This window comes from Lissotriton helveticus, chromosome 6 (assembly GCF_964261635.1).
Source record: "Lissotriton helveticus chromosome 6, aLisHel1.1, whole genome shotgun sequence".
NCBI lineage: Eukaryota > Metazoa > Chordata > Amphibia > Caudata > Salamandridae > Lissotriton > Lissotriton helveticus.
The window spans coordinates 1,403,995,663-1,404,011,610 of NC_136067.1; positions in this window are offsets into that span (position 1 = coordinate 1,403,995,663).

Below are 15,948 nucleotides of genomic sequence, written 5' to 3' on the forward strand. Positions count from 1 at the left end.
AAGATCGAAAGCCGGGCGGAAGTCCACAAAACAGCAGAATAAATTACCCCTCTGTTCTATCGACTTCCGCGCGATGGCCCAGAGAGAAAAACAGTGGTCCACCGTCGAGTGCCCTTCTTTGAACCCCCCTGTTCTGGGGGTACTATCTGGTTATCCTCTGCCCAGTCCTTTGGCAGGCCTAGGATTACTTTGGAGAATACCTTTTCCCCAATGTCGAGGGGATTTATTAGGCGGTAATTTTTTGGGGAATTTACATCGCCTTTTTTGTGTATCGGTCTAACAATAGCCCCTTTCCAACTTTCTGGTATTAAACCTGTCTTTAATATCCCATGAAACATATTTGAAAAAAACTCAGCCCACCAGTCGGGATTAGTTTTTATAATAATTGCTGGTAGGTTGTCTGGGCCGGCAGCTCGAGTTAAGTTTAGACCAGATATTGCTCTCCTAATATGGCGTGGGGTGAAATGTACTAGTATATCCTCCCTGACTTCTGGCCAGCTTGTCGATATTAATTCCCCTTTACTAGGCCATTTTCCATATAGTACCTCCAGGTAGGCTGCCCACTTATCCTCTGGGACGGAGCACTGCAGGGATCCCACAACTTCCCCCGTGCATTCCTTAATCAATTTCCAAAATCCTTTGACATTTTTTTCCTCAACGGCCTCGAGTAAGTTAACCCAACATTTTTCCTTAAAGGACCTTTTTTTTTCTCTAATTGTTGACTTGTATTTTAACCTTGCTTTCTTTAATTCTAGTGATGATATATCATTATAGCTATGCCTAAGGCCTCTTTCATGTTTCCTAATAGCTGCCTTAGCATTCCGACATTCATCATCAAACCAGGCTTTATTGACTGGAGGTGCACTAGCTTTACTTTTTAGCCCATGGTTTCCCCGTTTGATTTTTATCCTAAGACACTCCACCAGTCGTCTTATTATATCCTCATACCAGGGTAAAGCCTCCCCTGGTAGGGGGATTTCTAGCCCAACTAATAACTGGAGAGCTCTCAGTTTCTCTAAATGGTCTTCACTAATCCGAGTTGTAAGCCGCTTTGGGTATTCAACGTCTATTTGTAACACTCTCTGTCTTGGCGGGACCCTGTTTACCTCTAATTCTATCAACAATGGGAAATGGTCGCTACCCTGTAACCCAAGTGCTTCAAAGTGTTTTATTAGATGGAAGCACCATACAAGAATAAATGCATAATCTTTGGGGCACAGTTGCTGCCCTATTTTAAAGGTGCGTTTAGCGGGCCGATCTGGTTCTTTCCTTCCATTAATATAAATCAGGCCCATGGCTTCCAGCAACTGCCCAAGCTTGGGTGGAGATATCACTATGGGGGAATTTCGCAAGTTCTATGCTATGAGCTCTTAGCACGTCACTCTGCCATGAGTCTATTTTTTGGGGATTTAGTCTATGGTTAAAATCGCCCAATATTAAAAACACATCTTTAGGGTATATCTCATATAATCCCTCCAAATCCTTCTTTAGACAATCCAACTCCACTTTGTACTCCTTTATTTTCCCTTTCTGAATGTACACATTTATAATGCAGATACCCCCGCGTTATTATTTGTTAACAGTACTCTACTGCCTAATGCCCAGTTGCATTTAAGTTGAAGGGATTGTATATCTTTCACTATCCTTGTTGATACTAGGGTCATCTGGCCACCTGATGGCCTACCTACTTGATTCTTTTTTGCCGGCCTTACATGGTGAGCAAAGCCTTCAATAACTAGGGTATCGTCGCACAGCCACGTCTCCTGCAGACAAACAATGTCGGTCTTCCCAGGGATATTTTTAAACCCTTCCTCTATCGCTATTCTTTTATATCCATTTACATTCCAGGACAAGATGGATAGGCTGTGCGGCGACCCAGATTCCTAATCATTATTACTCAGGTACCCCTCTTCCTCGTATCCCATGTATACCAATTCTGTGTATCTATTTCCCGCCAAAACATCACCATCCTCCCAATCTGGGTTTTTGGAGATTATCGTGACTTCAAGAGCTCCCTTTATACCCCGACCTGATGTAATAATTTTTATTTGCCGGTCACCCAACCCCGCATGGTTCCTGAGGAATGTTTTCCCTTGATTCACCCTCATCACCTCCTCTCTCTTCAATATTCTAATCCCTTCCTTTCCCTTACCATCTCAGCCTCTGCTTTTTCCACAGCAACTTTTTTTGTTACTTCAGCCCCGCTGATGTTATTTAGGAACCCTACTTCTTTAGATCATCTGTGCTGACATATTTTAAACTAGGACATTTTGCAAATGAAGCAAGGAGCTGGGACCGATTTAGGGGCTTTGCCCTTTTCCCCCCCTTTTCCTGACCTAAGGGTTTGGGATCCTCCAACCACCCATCTCGGCATCTCCATCCCGCCTTCTAGTTCTACATCCTCCTTCCATCCTGGATAATTCCTCCTGGGGACCTTGGTATTCTTCACTGTACTTTTCCCTGCTACCCTCTTGGATTGGCCCTCAGCACTATGGGCTCTTTCACTTGTATCTACAAAAGTTAGCTTTTTTGTTTCTAGCCACACCGCCTTGTCTCATGCCCTTGTAACTGGGGGTGCCCCCTTCCCATCCACCTGTTGCTTTGCCGAGTGCTGTTTATATGGGGCCTTTTTTCCCATTCGCCGCCTCGGGATATTTTGTTTTAAACTCCTCCTATCCCCATATCTCTTTATAATCATAGGACAACGGGAGATATATACTGTCGGTTCCTCTTCTTTGGGTCTACTCACTACTTCCTCTTCCCTTACCTCTCCATCCTCCTCTGCCACTTCATCCTCCCCTACAACATCGTCCTCCCCATCCTCTTCGATATCCTCCTGAATTTCCACTGCTCTTACTACAGTAGGCATTAGGCCTTTAATCTGAATCAGCTCCCCTACTATGTTCTTAAATTGGTTACTTTGTGTTTTTAGGATCTCATTATTTAACACTGAAACCTCTAAAATGCCCTGTAATGTTTTCTGTAGCATTAGCATAACCTCAAGCATGGATGAACTAGATGACCCCGGCACTTCAAAACTATGCGCGGCAATGCCTGATAGATCAGTATGAGCAACATAGGGGTTTTCCCCTCTTGGGTTCAGATATGGACTGGAGTCCTTCTGGGCTGATTCGCCCCCACCCGAAATATTACCCAGAGCTTTTATTTCCTGTTTTCTTGGGGTTTTTGGGGACCTTACGTGGCTTGTTTTTTTCCTAAGGCCATCTCTTTTAATCCCCTTCACCCCTTCCTTACAAGGTGTTGCTGCTTTGGGGGCTTCTTCCTCCTTAGCTTTCTTTGGCTTTCCCAGTTCTTCCGGTACACAACCACCCTTTCTTCTTAGTACCCTCAAATAGCTCCCCTTAATGATACTTAAATAGGGGGAAATTTCACTTACCTCTGTTCTGTGGGCCCGTGCTCTCGCCTCCACCACTGCTTAATGATATTCTCAAGGTACTACCTCTGGCCTGGCCTCTGGCCTGAGTACACGGCCACACAGAGCTTCATACCTTTAATCATGCTTTAATCATGCTGCAGGATTGGATATCCTCTTTGTTTTTCAGGCTTCCGTTGCAACTCACGTTAAAGCTTTAATCAGCCTCCTATTATTTATTTATTATCCCGCATATGCTCCCTCATATGCTCCTATGGTCCTTCTCTGTAGTTTTGGGCTTATGGGAGCTCCTTCCCTCTACCACGTCAGCTTCAGGTAGACAGGCAGCTCCTAATCCCAGCCTCGTGGTAACAGCTCGCGGTGGTTTAAAGAAGCTCCTACCTCCAAATTCAAATTCACTGAGTGCGGCTTGTGGCTCGCGCCGCCACGCCGCTTATGCCGCGCTGCTCGCTATCCGGTTTACCGGTCCAATTCCTTACAGCCCCCTCAGTCCCTCACGTCCTCCCGGGTACAGCAACTCTCCGCGCCGATTCAGCGCTGCAGCGTCGCAGCGTCGCGAAAACCGGAAGTCCGTTCACCGAGGAAGGAGGAAGGAGTTAGCAGTGGGAGGTTCCCGGAGAGCACGGAAAGCACGCAACCAGCGTGTTACCACACAGAAACAGAGCTCAATTGACTCTTTCAGTGGGCTCCAAAGAGTTGTATCTAATGAATTACACATAGAGCGGGCAAAAACTAAGACCGCTTTTCTTATTACATCAGAAATCACACTGTCAACTGCAACAGTTATCGCAAAGGCTAAAATATCGTTTTGGTGTCCTTTGTTAGCTAGCAGTAGAGTTCATACTGATTAGTGTGCTGCATTTATTATGCTGTGCATAATCCTCAAAATTTTCAGATATGGCTTGAGAGCGTAGCTATCTGCTACACTATTGTTACCAATTCTTTAAAGCAGTGTTTCCCAAACTGGGGTCCGCGGACCCCCAGGGGTCCGTGACACATTCCCAGGGGGTCCGTAGGCAGCAGTTTTAAAAGCACAGCAAAGTTTCTTGTATAATTAGCAGAGTTCGAGCAACAATAAAAGTGTCAAGGTAATGCCAGTGATTAATGTACTTGCTGGAGAGAGAGGAGAGTTTTGTTCAGTGGCAACTTTGACTTAACTAATGTAGCACAGAGGGTTTATGTGCCTACTGCAAAGAACGTGTAACATGCATTTTAAAAAGCAGATTTTATGTGCATAAGTCCGTGGTTACTGCTTTTTTCACAGAGATTCTTTTGTTACTGTGCACTTCATAAGTGACAATCGTAATCTAGCAGAGGGACCGCCTATAAACTGTCATCAAAGAGCTGCTTGTAAACTGCATGGTACCAGTTAGTAACTTAAGTTTTTACCCAGTCAATCATTACCCTGATGCTGCTAAAAATAATGTTAAAGTCAGTGCTAGCCACTGTGTTATGTTCTGAATCCTGAGTTTGTGCTTTTCCAGACCAAGCACGCTTTAAAAATGCCTACCAGTATAAATGACATGTGAATACACCTTGTAGTCCCCTTTACTTTATGTAAACAATTTGTATACACTGATTTACATGTATGATTCATTGTCTCTATATGTGTGTGATGTAAAGTGCTCTGACATCCAACAATGGCATGAAAGATGCTATAAAACAAAGGAAATACATGTGACAGAGGGGGTATTCCTTCAATATAAAATACTAAGGGCCAGATGTGCGACCCGTTTTTATATGCGCAAACGGGTTCGCGAACCCGTTTGCGCATGTAAAAACCTATAGGGCCATGTACATAGCCTACTTCATGAGTCACAATTGTTTTGCGACTTGCTAAATAGGTTTTGCAACTTGCTATTTGGAAGGGGCATTCCCTTCCAAATAGCGAGTCTCAAAACACTGTACAAATGTTTTACGACTGCAATTGCGGTTGCAAAACACTCGCAATTACCACCTACTTCAAGTAGATGGTAATGCATTCGCAAATGGGAAGGAGTCCCCAGGGGACCCCTTCACCTTTGCAAATGCATGCAAAATAATTTTTTAAGGGCTGGCAGTGGTCCCAGGGACCACTGCCTGCTCTTAAAAAATGAAACGAAAACGTTTCATTTTCTTCTTTTTTTTTTTAAATGCATGGAAAACGGGCCGCATTTTTTTGAAAGAAAACTGCTTTATTTAAAAGCAGTCCCAGACATGGTGGTCTGCTGAGGCCAGCAGGCCACCATCCCTGGGAGGGCTGTCAGTTTCAAAGGGCTCGCACATTGCGAGAGGCTCATTAATATTAATGAGCCTCGCAATTTGCGACCCCATTGGGAATCCCAAACAGTGTTAAATACACTGTTGTACATTTCATTTAGCGAATCGCAATTTGCCACTCGCAATGGGTCGCCAAATGCGAGTCTCTAAATAAAATGGTCGTACATCAGGCCCCAAAATCCTTAGTACTTTGAGTATTTGATTTGTGTGCACACATGTTTTTTTTTTAATTACTGTTTTAATATTTGAAATTTAACTCATACAGATTGCTCGGGGGTCCCCGGCTTCCAGTGGTGACTCAATGGGGGTCCTCAGGAGTCAAAAGTTTGGGAACCACTGCTTTAAAGTATACAGGAAGAGGTGTTCAGCTCCACCGAAGGGGATATTTCACACGTTACGTTATTGTCTTTTTGATGTGTCATTTTGCCTCCAAAAGAGTGCTTGCTTTGCAGTGCATGAGTCTAGAAAATGGGTTCTTCCAATTTAACCCCCTGAATGTTTTGCATTTTGACTGCTCAGTTTGGCTTTAACTGAGTCTCTCTCACAGTAAACTTTGTGGAAATTGATTGAGAGTTCCAACTGCCAATGTTGTATTGGGCCTGCTAGCGCGTGGTGATTGTGGCGCAGCAGCCTAAAACATGAGAGGGACACAAGTTCTGCTTTCACTCGCGTGGTCCCGACTGCCGGAGCCGGGCCACGCCTCTTTATTTTATAGCCGGCGTGTGATGACACACGCCGGTGCTGAACAGCGTCCTCCGAGCGCGGGTAGACTGCCCACTACCCGGCCGGAGGACACTACATTCCTTCCAACCTTTATCAAATAATAACCATTTAACAATAGCAAAAGCGTAGATCTGTTACCAGTTCTTAGAGGAGTCTAGTCCGGGGTTCATCATACCAGGAACCCTGCCAGGCGGGAGGACGGTACGGGGTTGCGTCTCAGGTCATGCCATACGGAGTGTTCTCCCCGGGAGGACGGCAATGACGGAGCTATTTCTTGTGAGTCCTCTCCCTCTCGAGGTCTTGGCCGGATTCTGTCTGGCGTTCCCAATCGCTCCGGGGTACTCTGGCCAGATACATCTGAAGTCCCTTCGATAGTTGTCCCCGGGTCACCCTCTATCTCTACCCCTTTCGGTGGATTATTGGTCCTGGCGTCCAAGGTGTCGGCTGATGGTTGCTCCCTCGTTCCAGCATGTACCCTTTTGAAGAAAGAGATATTGCGGGTGACTTCTTCAGCTCCTCTTCTGGCCGTTATCAAGGTGCCAGAATGGCGAGTGACAGTCCAGAGTCAGTGTTCAAATCGAAGTCGGAATTTGCTGCCAGGGTATCGGTCCTTGTCGTAGACTCTGTCCCCCCTGTCAATGTCCGATGCTCTGGCTCGTCGGCTGGCGCTGGCTTGGTCATTGGAATTGGTTCTGTTAGCTAATACTTTTCCAGCGTCAATCTGAGACTGGGCCCAGCTCGGGTGATGTGGGATGGTATCTCGTACTACTCGGCCCATGCTTGCCGGCCCTGGAGCTGCTTCGGTCGTGAGATGGGGAGTCAGCCGATACTCCCGCAGGAAGCTGTATATGGCTCTTTCCAGGGGTGCTTCATCCGCATGTGCAATGCGTATTACTTTGTTGAGGGTGCGCATGAATCTTTCTACCTCCCCGTTCGCTTGGGGCCAGCGGGGGGTCACTTTCCGGTGTTGGATGCCCCATGCCTTGAGATAATCTGCAAAGTCCTGGCCGTGGAAAGGTGGGCCGTTGTCTGTTTTCACCACCTCGAAGATGGCATGAGTCGCAATGGTTTTTTCCAGCTTGGTGATCACCTCCGTGGCTCTCTGGCTCCCTACAATCTCGACCTCTGGGTACTTTGTGTAGTCATCAATGATCACCAATGCATATCGTCCATCAGGGAGGTGTCCGAAGGCCACACTGACGCATTCCCACGGCCGCTGCGGGTTGTCTTATGTGATGACAGGGTGGGGCCGGTCTGGTTGACCTGACACTTGGCACCATGAGCATGTCCTGACTGTGAGCTCCACCAGGGGGTCCATTCCTGGGAACCACACTTTTGCTCTTAAACGGCTCTTCGTTTTCACCATACTCTGGTGTCCTCGGTGTGCGAGGTCCACCGCTTGTTGCGCAAGGCTCGAGGGGATCACCAGTCGAGGGCCTCTGAGGAGACAACCACTGTTGTCTACCGACAGTTCGTCTTTTACTTTCATGACGGCCTCCAGGACAGTTCTTGCTTGTGGTGTCCGCCTGGTCATGGTGGATTGAATGTGGCGCCAGTTGTTAGATTGGACTGCTCCGATGGCTAGTTGCAGACATTCATCCGTTCTGGTAGCTTCCACGATGGTTTCTAGGCTCATAGGGAGCGGCCGTGACCTCTCCGATACCAGCCGGACATATTCTTCCGTGTCCTCGGCGTCCTCCTCTTCTGCTCTAGTGGCGGCCCGGGGATGCCGCGATAAATAGTCTGCCGGATTGGAGGACCCTGGCTTATACTCCACCTGGAAGTCATACCCTTGCAGCTGGAGGATCCATTTCTCAATCCTTGAGGGTGGTTTGGATACTGACCCCTGAAACAGGGGGATGAGGGGTTTGTGGTCTGTGGATACGGTGAACGGGTGGCCGTACACATATACGTGAAAGTGCCTGCAGGCCCAGTGGATAGCGATCGCCTCTCGCTCAATTTGCGAGTATCTCTGTTCCGTGTCCGTCAGCGAGTGACTTGCGCAAGCGATCGGGGCCCATTCGCCGTTGCTCTGCAATTGGGTGAATAGTACTGCCCAGAGTCCATAGGGGCTGGCGTCCACAGCAACATTGGTGGGTCGGGCTGGGTCAAAGTAGGAGAGCGTGATGTCTGCCGACAGGGCTGCTTTGGTGTCTTTAAAGGTCTGCTCCTGTTCTGGGCCCCACCGCCACGTGGTGGTATATTTATTTAGTTCTCTGAGGGGCTTCGTGTGGTTGGACAGGTCTGGGATGAACCGCCCACAGAAGTTCACCATTCCTAGGATGCTTCTAATTTCCGAGATGTTGGACTGTGCTGGGGCTTCTTGGACATCCTTCACCTTATCGGGATCCGGGGCCACTCCTTTGTCGGAAAAGGTGTAGCCAAAGAAACTGATCTTGTTCCTCAAGAATTTACATTTTTCTCGGTGAAGGGTCAGTCCGGATTCCTTGATCCTTTGGAGTACTGTACGAAGTCGGCGGTGGTGCTCTTCCATTGACGAAGCATATATTAACAGGTCGTCACTCACATTCAGGACTCCCGTGATTCCACTGAGAACCTCGCGGAATGTGATTTGAAACACCTCCGTGGCACTTGAGATTCCGAAGTTTAAAAGTCGGTATCTTCGGAGGCCAACATACATTGAGAACGTGGTGATGTATCGAGAGGCAGGGTGTAGTGGCAGTTGGTAGTAACCTGATCGTAGGTCCATCTTCGAGAACCATTTCGCTACTTTCAGCTCTCCCAAGATGTCATCGATGGTGGGGGTCAGGTGTCGTTCCCTCTTCACCGCAGTGTTCGGAAGGCGCATGTCGACGCAGATGTGGACTTGTCCTGGTTGTTTCGGCTTCCTTGCCACTACGATCAGGGATACCCAGGGTGTGGGCCCATTGACTTTCTCGATAATCCCTTGTCTCCCTAGTGCCTCCAGTTCTTCTTTCACCTTCTTCCGCAGATGGAACGCAATCCTCTGGTGTCTCGGCGCCACCGGTTGAACTGACGGGTCAATGTGGAGAGAGACTTCCTTCCCTTTTAGGCATCCAATGCCCTTGAAGACATCTTCGAACTCTTCCATGATGACCTCAAGTTCTTCTTCCTGTACTGCCATGGCAAACAAAATTAGTTTCAGGTCCTCTGCTGACTGCCCGCTCAGCAGCATTCCACTTCCCTCCTGGGTCACATACACGGTGGTTGGGATTTTGAGGTCCCTGTGCTTTAGCTCTTTCTTGAAGCATCCCCAGAGTGGGATGGGCTTCTTTTGTCCGTATGCGAACACCCTGATTCTGGCTCCCTGCAATGGAGGGCGTGGGCTTAACTGATTATATACATTCGCAGCCATGAGTTCAATCGAGGCCCCAGTGTCTAAGTTGGCTCTCACATCCTGCTGGTGGATTTTGATCCTGCACTTTGGAAGTCGTCGCCTCTTCCTTCTTGGCTGGTCGATCGCAAAGACGTAGTGGACTGGGTAGTCTCCTGTGTCGTCGTCCATGTCTTCACTGTCGTGTGCTTCCGCTACCGCTTGCGCTGCTTCCTTCCGCGATTTCGTGGATCTGCATACCGCCGCGAAGTGGTTCATCCATTCGCAGGAGCTGAACTTCTTCCCTCTCGCTGGGCATCCTGCATGCGGTGGGGTGTGCCTCCGCAGTACCCGCACTCCCTTTTCTTCTCCTGCAGCCTCCTCCCTGAAGCTTGGTGCGCCTTGGGCCTCACCACATTTACCGCTTCCACCGCATTCACCTGATCTGTCTTGATGGGTCGGTGGAGGGCTGCTTCCATGTGGGACGCCCTGGCTTGCGTTAGTTCCTTCGATCGGCCCAGAGTGAGGATATCAGCCAAAGGTTTCCCGTCTTCCTGTAGGATGTTCACCCTGAGTTTGGATGAGTAGCATCCTTGGATTATCTGCCCTCGGATTTCTTCCTGTTCGACCCTAAATCCGCACGTGCTTGCCAGCTCCTTTAACCGCCCATGGAATGCGTCTAACGACTCCTCCGCTTCTTGTTTGGCTTGGCGAAAGATAAATCTCTCATAGTCTCTATTCGGCATTGGTTCAAAGTGTGCGTTTAGGGCGTTTAGGTTTTGGGTGTGGCCTCCATTAAGGTTTTGTAGATGCGGTGAATGTCCTTGCCTCCCAAATGGAGTAGTACAATCTCGGCGCTCTCTCTTCATATGTCAGTGAGCCGACACGCATCCACTGGCAAAGGACAACAAAGGACAGAACATGACGTGGGAACCATCGGTCCTCCAGACCATCCAGGCCCCGGAATTCCCTAGCCACCGCTTGTGTAAGCCACTGCAACTGGGTGCCAAATAATACAATGCAGAGATCGCAAACGGCATTGTTAAGGTCCCGATTGGTGAGCTCGAGGCCTACCGCTCCAGGCGAAGCCCCGACCTAAAGTGAATTGGCAGCCCAGGCACCCGTCCCACGAGACCACCCCCGCAACTGCCGCTCAAGATGGCGGCACGAGGGCCGCATTGATGGGCCCCGTTCGCGGACTCCCGCTGCAGCGAGGATGATGTTTCACCCTAGTGACACACCCGACCCGTTCTAAGGTCCCACTTGGCAAAGGGGTGCTATCGACGGCAAAATTGGCTCTCGGGCTCGGCAGGACATTTCTCCCTTCGCCTCTGCCTGACTCTAATTTGGCGGCCGTGTTTACTTAAATGGCAGCGATCGCCGATACTCCCGTTTTGAGCGCTAGGACTGACTGCTCCTTCCAGATTGGAGGGCCCACCGCTTGAGGCAATTGACATCCTGCTGTCTCCATACTCTTGAGAACTGATGCATACAGCCTGATTTCCTGAGACCCTCTTGCGCATTTCAGCTTTAATGTGTCCCTGCGTGTACACCACCCCCACTGGGAGATCCAATGCTGCAAACTCATCTAGGCTGAAACATCTCATGATGGCGACTATGACAGCCTCGGGGAGAAAAGCTGAGACCTAGCTACTTTTATATGCTGCCCGGTGTAAAGCGCTCTGATACCTTCGGGTCTAGCCAGCGCTATATAAAACTCTTTAAATAAATAAATAAATAGTAGGGCCCTGCGTCTTTCTCGAGCAATGCCTGCCCCTTCAAAGTAGATCTGGAGCCGGTCTGTCCAGTCTCTCCACCGTGGGGCGAGGGCAGATGGGGCGCCATCAACTGTGAACGGCTCAATGGCCGGGATCGACGCCATTTCCACGCAGTCGCAGACACTCTTCACGGCACGTGCTCGGCCTACCTTCTCGGCTCAGTGATCTTTCTTCTGCTCTTTGGGTGGCAGACTTCACCGTGATGTGCTTACCACCAGAGGAGTATAAAATGCTAACGGTAGGGGTCACGCAGGGCAGATAGGGTCACCTCCGCTCTCCTCTGGGTATTCCACGGGGTAGGGGGTCTCCAACAGCCTGAGGCAGGACTCGCAGGAGCACCACAGTAGGCCTCTGCCGATTTACCAGCACCCCTGTGGAGATATGGCCCCCATCAAGGGCTCTACACCAAAGCTGGGGATTGAGTATATGCAGCAGGGCACGTAGGCTCTTTCACGCCTCGGCGCCAGTGTAATGGGGCTGCTAGCGCGTGGTGATTGTGGCGCAGCAGCCGCAAACATGAGAGGGACACAAGTTCTTTCACTCGCATGGTCCCGACTGCCGGAGCCGGGCCACGCCTCTTTATTTTATAGCCGGCGTGTGACGACACACGCCGGCGCTGAACAGCGTCCTCCGAGCGCGGGTAAACTGTCCCGCTACCCGGCCGGAGGACACCACAAATGTCTGCCTTTTTTGTTAAGGCAGCTTTTGCACAGCTAGGGTAAGCAGCTCTGGGTCAGTAACGTGAATAAGTGAGCATATACTTTTGCACACGTGTTCTCAGCCTAGTATCTGAACCCAGGTAGCCTATCACAGATGGGACCCTTCACGGATTGATGCTGACCTGCTGTAGACCTGCTGTAGGCCTTATAATGTGAGAGGGCACTCATAGTGGACATCTGTAATGATTACTGAAAAGCCTGTGTGCTTTACTGATTTATTTATTATGGGTGACTTCTGCACAATTTGGTCTTCTGGAGGCCTAAAGATAAAAGTTAGATATAAATCCCAAGGTGAATATGTATCCAGACTGCAGATCTGCTGTTGTTTTTGTGATAACTGTACTCCTTATGCACTTGGATAATTGGCATCGTTCCCTGGCTCAACTTATAAACATATTTCCATAAGTGTGTCCTCTCTATTGGGCTAAGGTAATTACTTTTCCAGCCCTCTGGAGCGAAAAACAGGAGGGGCTCTTCTTTGGAGTTTTGGTGGTACGGCAGATGTGTCAGTTGAAGGTGGGGCTGAAGCTCTCAAGGAAGCTCTTTCCAAGGCCCACTTAAAACCACCATGTTTAAATGTCCAAAAATGCTGTGTAGGAGGGTTGGGACAGGGGTGGAGTGATGATTTGGCTTGCTAAGAGTCGGCAGAGGTGCCTACTTTCTAGAACTTCCCCCACCACTTAAAAAGCTCTGCAAAAGAGAGAAACAGTTGAGAACTCACCAGACCTGAGAATAATGATGCCAGGGGAATGCCCAGCTAGAAGGGGAAGCTACCTGACTCAGCTACAAGTATGAACTGGTGGAATTAGGCTCCCCCTTGACACCCAGGCAATGGGAGCGTTTCTACGGGGCAGGTGATGCAGGCCCCCATATGCCTCTCAGTGACAGTAGATGGATGAACCTACATTGGGGGACTCTGGAGGGTTCCCCTGAATCTTATGTGGATTGGCCCTACCTCTGGATGACTTCCATCAGGAGGGGGCGACTGACTCCACTGCTTACACACAGCAATCCAGTAAGGTGGTCAAAACCATGGAGCATAGTGAGTGCTGCATGGAGGGTATTCTACTAGCGGTATGCAGAGGATCTGCTAAGAGAGCTCCCGGGCGAAGGCAGTGTGGTATTTGGGCCCTAGGCCCTCATACTAATAATGAGGTGACGCAGACACAAGTTGTGTAGTTAGTTAACTGGCCCTTGAGCACGTGCGCTCAGCCCTTTTATTTAGCAGGGTCATCTGACTGATGACGCCTGTGGTGGGTGGGTGTTCAGTGTGTGTTCCAACATACTGCAACACTAGAACGTATCCCTCACAATACCACATCCCTCCCAAACTTTAATGAAGGTCCAAACAAAATGAAGTCCGAACCTGTGTGAAAGAATACAAAATTGCAAACCAAACATTACTCAATGTAGATGACTTCCACATATTCTCTTCGCTGCTGGTCATCTGCCGGCGAGGGCATCCTTGCAGCTGGGACCATTAGGTCTCCTTGAAACAATGTTCAGGTGCCCTGTGGATGTGCTCCTTTTGTACTTGCACCGTGGAAGTGTGCTTTACAGTGCCTTTCTTCCGACACCGCAGTCCGTGAAAAGTGCAGATGGAATGATGGTGGATCATTGGTGTGCTGCTGTCCACTGTAAAATCCTGGTTGAGGTGTTTTCTCCAACAGGTGGCTGTCTCCAACAGGATATGCAGTTGCAGGATGTCCCTCTCACGGATACCCCTCTCTCGTGGGTGTTCCCTCTCACTGGACGACCCAGAGGCCCTTTGCTGCCAGGCTTCCACTGGACCGGTGGGCTGCCGCCTTGTCGCTCCAAACGCATTGGAGGAGTCGCTACAGGTCCCTTCTCCGTGTCCGAAGCTCCACCTGAAAAAGGTGTTGTTGGCACTTGTTCTGTCGCATGCTACCATTGTTCTCCCTGGATCTCCAGAGCAAAGCTTCAATGGTTCATCTCTCGTTTCGGGACCCGCTGCCACCGGTGTCCCTGAGGTCTCTGCCCCTTGGATAGCCACGGTCCTGGGTCCATTCCATCCCAGAGGTGGTTGTTACTGTCATGATCCGCCAGGCAGGGTGTTTTACGACTCGTAATCCGTGATTCCACGACATCGGAATGACAACAAACTACAACTCCCATCATGCCGAGGGGCCGTCACGCACGGTACGCACAGGACGTGCGCAACGAGTCATCAAAAGAGCCTCGGGGAAGAAGCGGTTGCCGATAATTCTGGATGCATCCTGTAGAACGGTTGATGAGAGACTGAAGAGGCGGTAAGAAAGCGGATTCTTTCCGCATCTGGTATACTTTGCCGGCGCTTCATCTCGAAATCGGAGTTCATGCAGGGACGCGTAACTCTAATTGCACTTTGGTTTTCCTCTCGGCGGAGGGGAGGCAACAGGGCTGGGTGTGTGAGCAATACCCGGCTTCTCTGTGTTTTGACTTTTGGCGGACACAGCGCAAGGGCGCAAACTATTGATTCTTTTCGGGTTTTGTCCTCTCGGCTGAGGGGAAGGAGCACCCGAGCACCTTTGTCTGTCGAGTGAGGGGCTGCCCTCGCCAGAACCTTGCAGCAAACTTGACAAACTAGGTGATTGCTAAAGAGTCTCTCAGAGTGTGGGAGAAATCAAACGTACAAATACAAGACATTGTTTACCCCTCTGTTGACCAAACTTAACAACCACTGACGTGGGTGTTTACCTGTTTCTGGTGTGATCTTTAACACCAGGTCTATGCAATATCCCTTTCCATTTCTGTTGTCCTTTACATTGATATTGCTTTCCGTTTTACTTCACTTGTTTCTTATGTTTTGCCTGTTGTAGGAGACTCCAAGCGGGGTATATATTCAGAAGGATTTATCTCCCCCATTGAGGATTGTATATTGTGCACATTAAGTAGGTGTATCCAGTATACCAGTATAAGAATAGCCCTTCGAGTTATGGTCTTTTCCTGAAAACGTGTTTGTGCTTTGTCATCCTTGCAGCTGGGTGGAGTGCCTGGTACCTCATCCTTGAGAGTCTACTACAGAACCATTCACGTGTATTTTACTTTACAGGTACGAGCGGGAGGGTTTGCTGTTTCTACCTGTGAGTTAAAGAGTTTGAGAGAGAAGTGGGAGGGCTAGAAGTATCTGAGTGGGTGGGTTTTACCTAAACCAGCTGTTCTTTGTCATTTCAGGTCTCCCTCCCTGCTGTCCCCTTCCTTTCCCTCCCCGGTTGGACACCCTTAGTAGTCTGTGTATTCTACTTCAGACTCTGAGGCAGTTCAGATGGGGAGGTTATAGGTCTAGCAACACAGCCCCGAAGAGGCCAGAAAGCAGAGCCTGACAGTTACCAACGGACCGGCCTGCTCGCCTCTGTCATTCCCGGGTGACCTTCGGGTTCGCACGTAGATGTGTACTCCCAGTGATGCTGATGCTTTCCAGGCAGCGTCGGATTGGTAAGGCGGACATTCGGGCAATGCCCGCGGGGGCGGTGTCCGAGTCCCTGCTGTGGGCTGCTTTTTTGAGCAGTCTGGGGGCCGATTTGGGCGCTGTCTCTATTGTTTGAAAAGCCAGTGGCCCAGTGGGTGTCCTTTCTATAGGCAGATGGGTGCTTGTTACCTCCTGTTTAACAACACGCAGAGGTATCACTCCCTTTGTCTCGCTGGCAGGCCCATTAATGTGTGGACATACTGAGCGGGGCAGGGGGCCTGAGTAGAAGTGGCCTCACTTGTTTCCAGGTGTATTTCAGCAGTGTAAATTAACGTGTACGCTTTTTTACCTCCCCCCCCCCCCGATTTAAA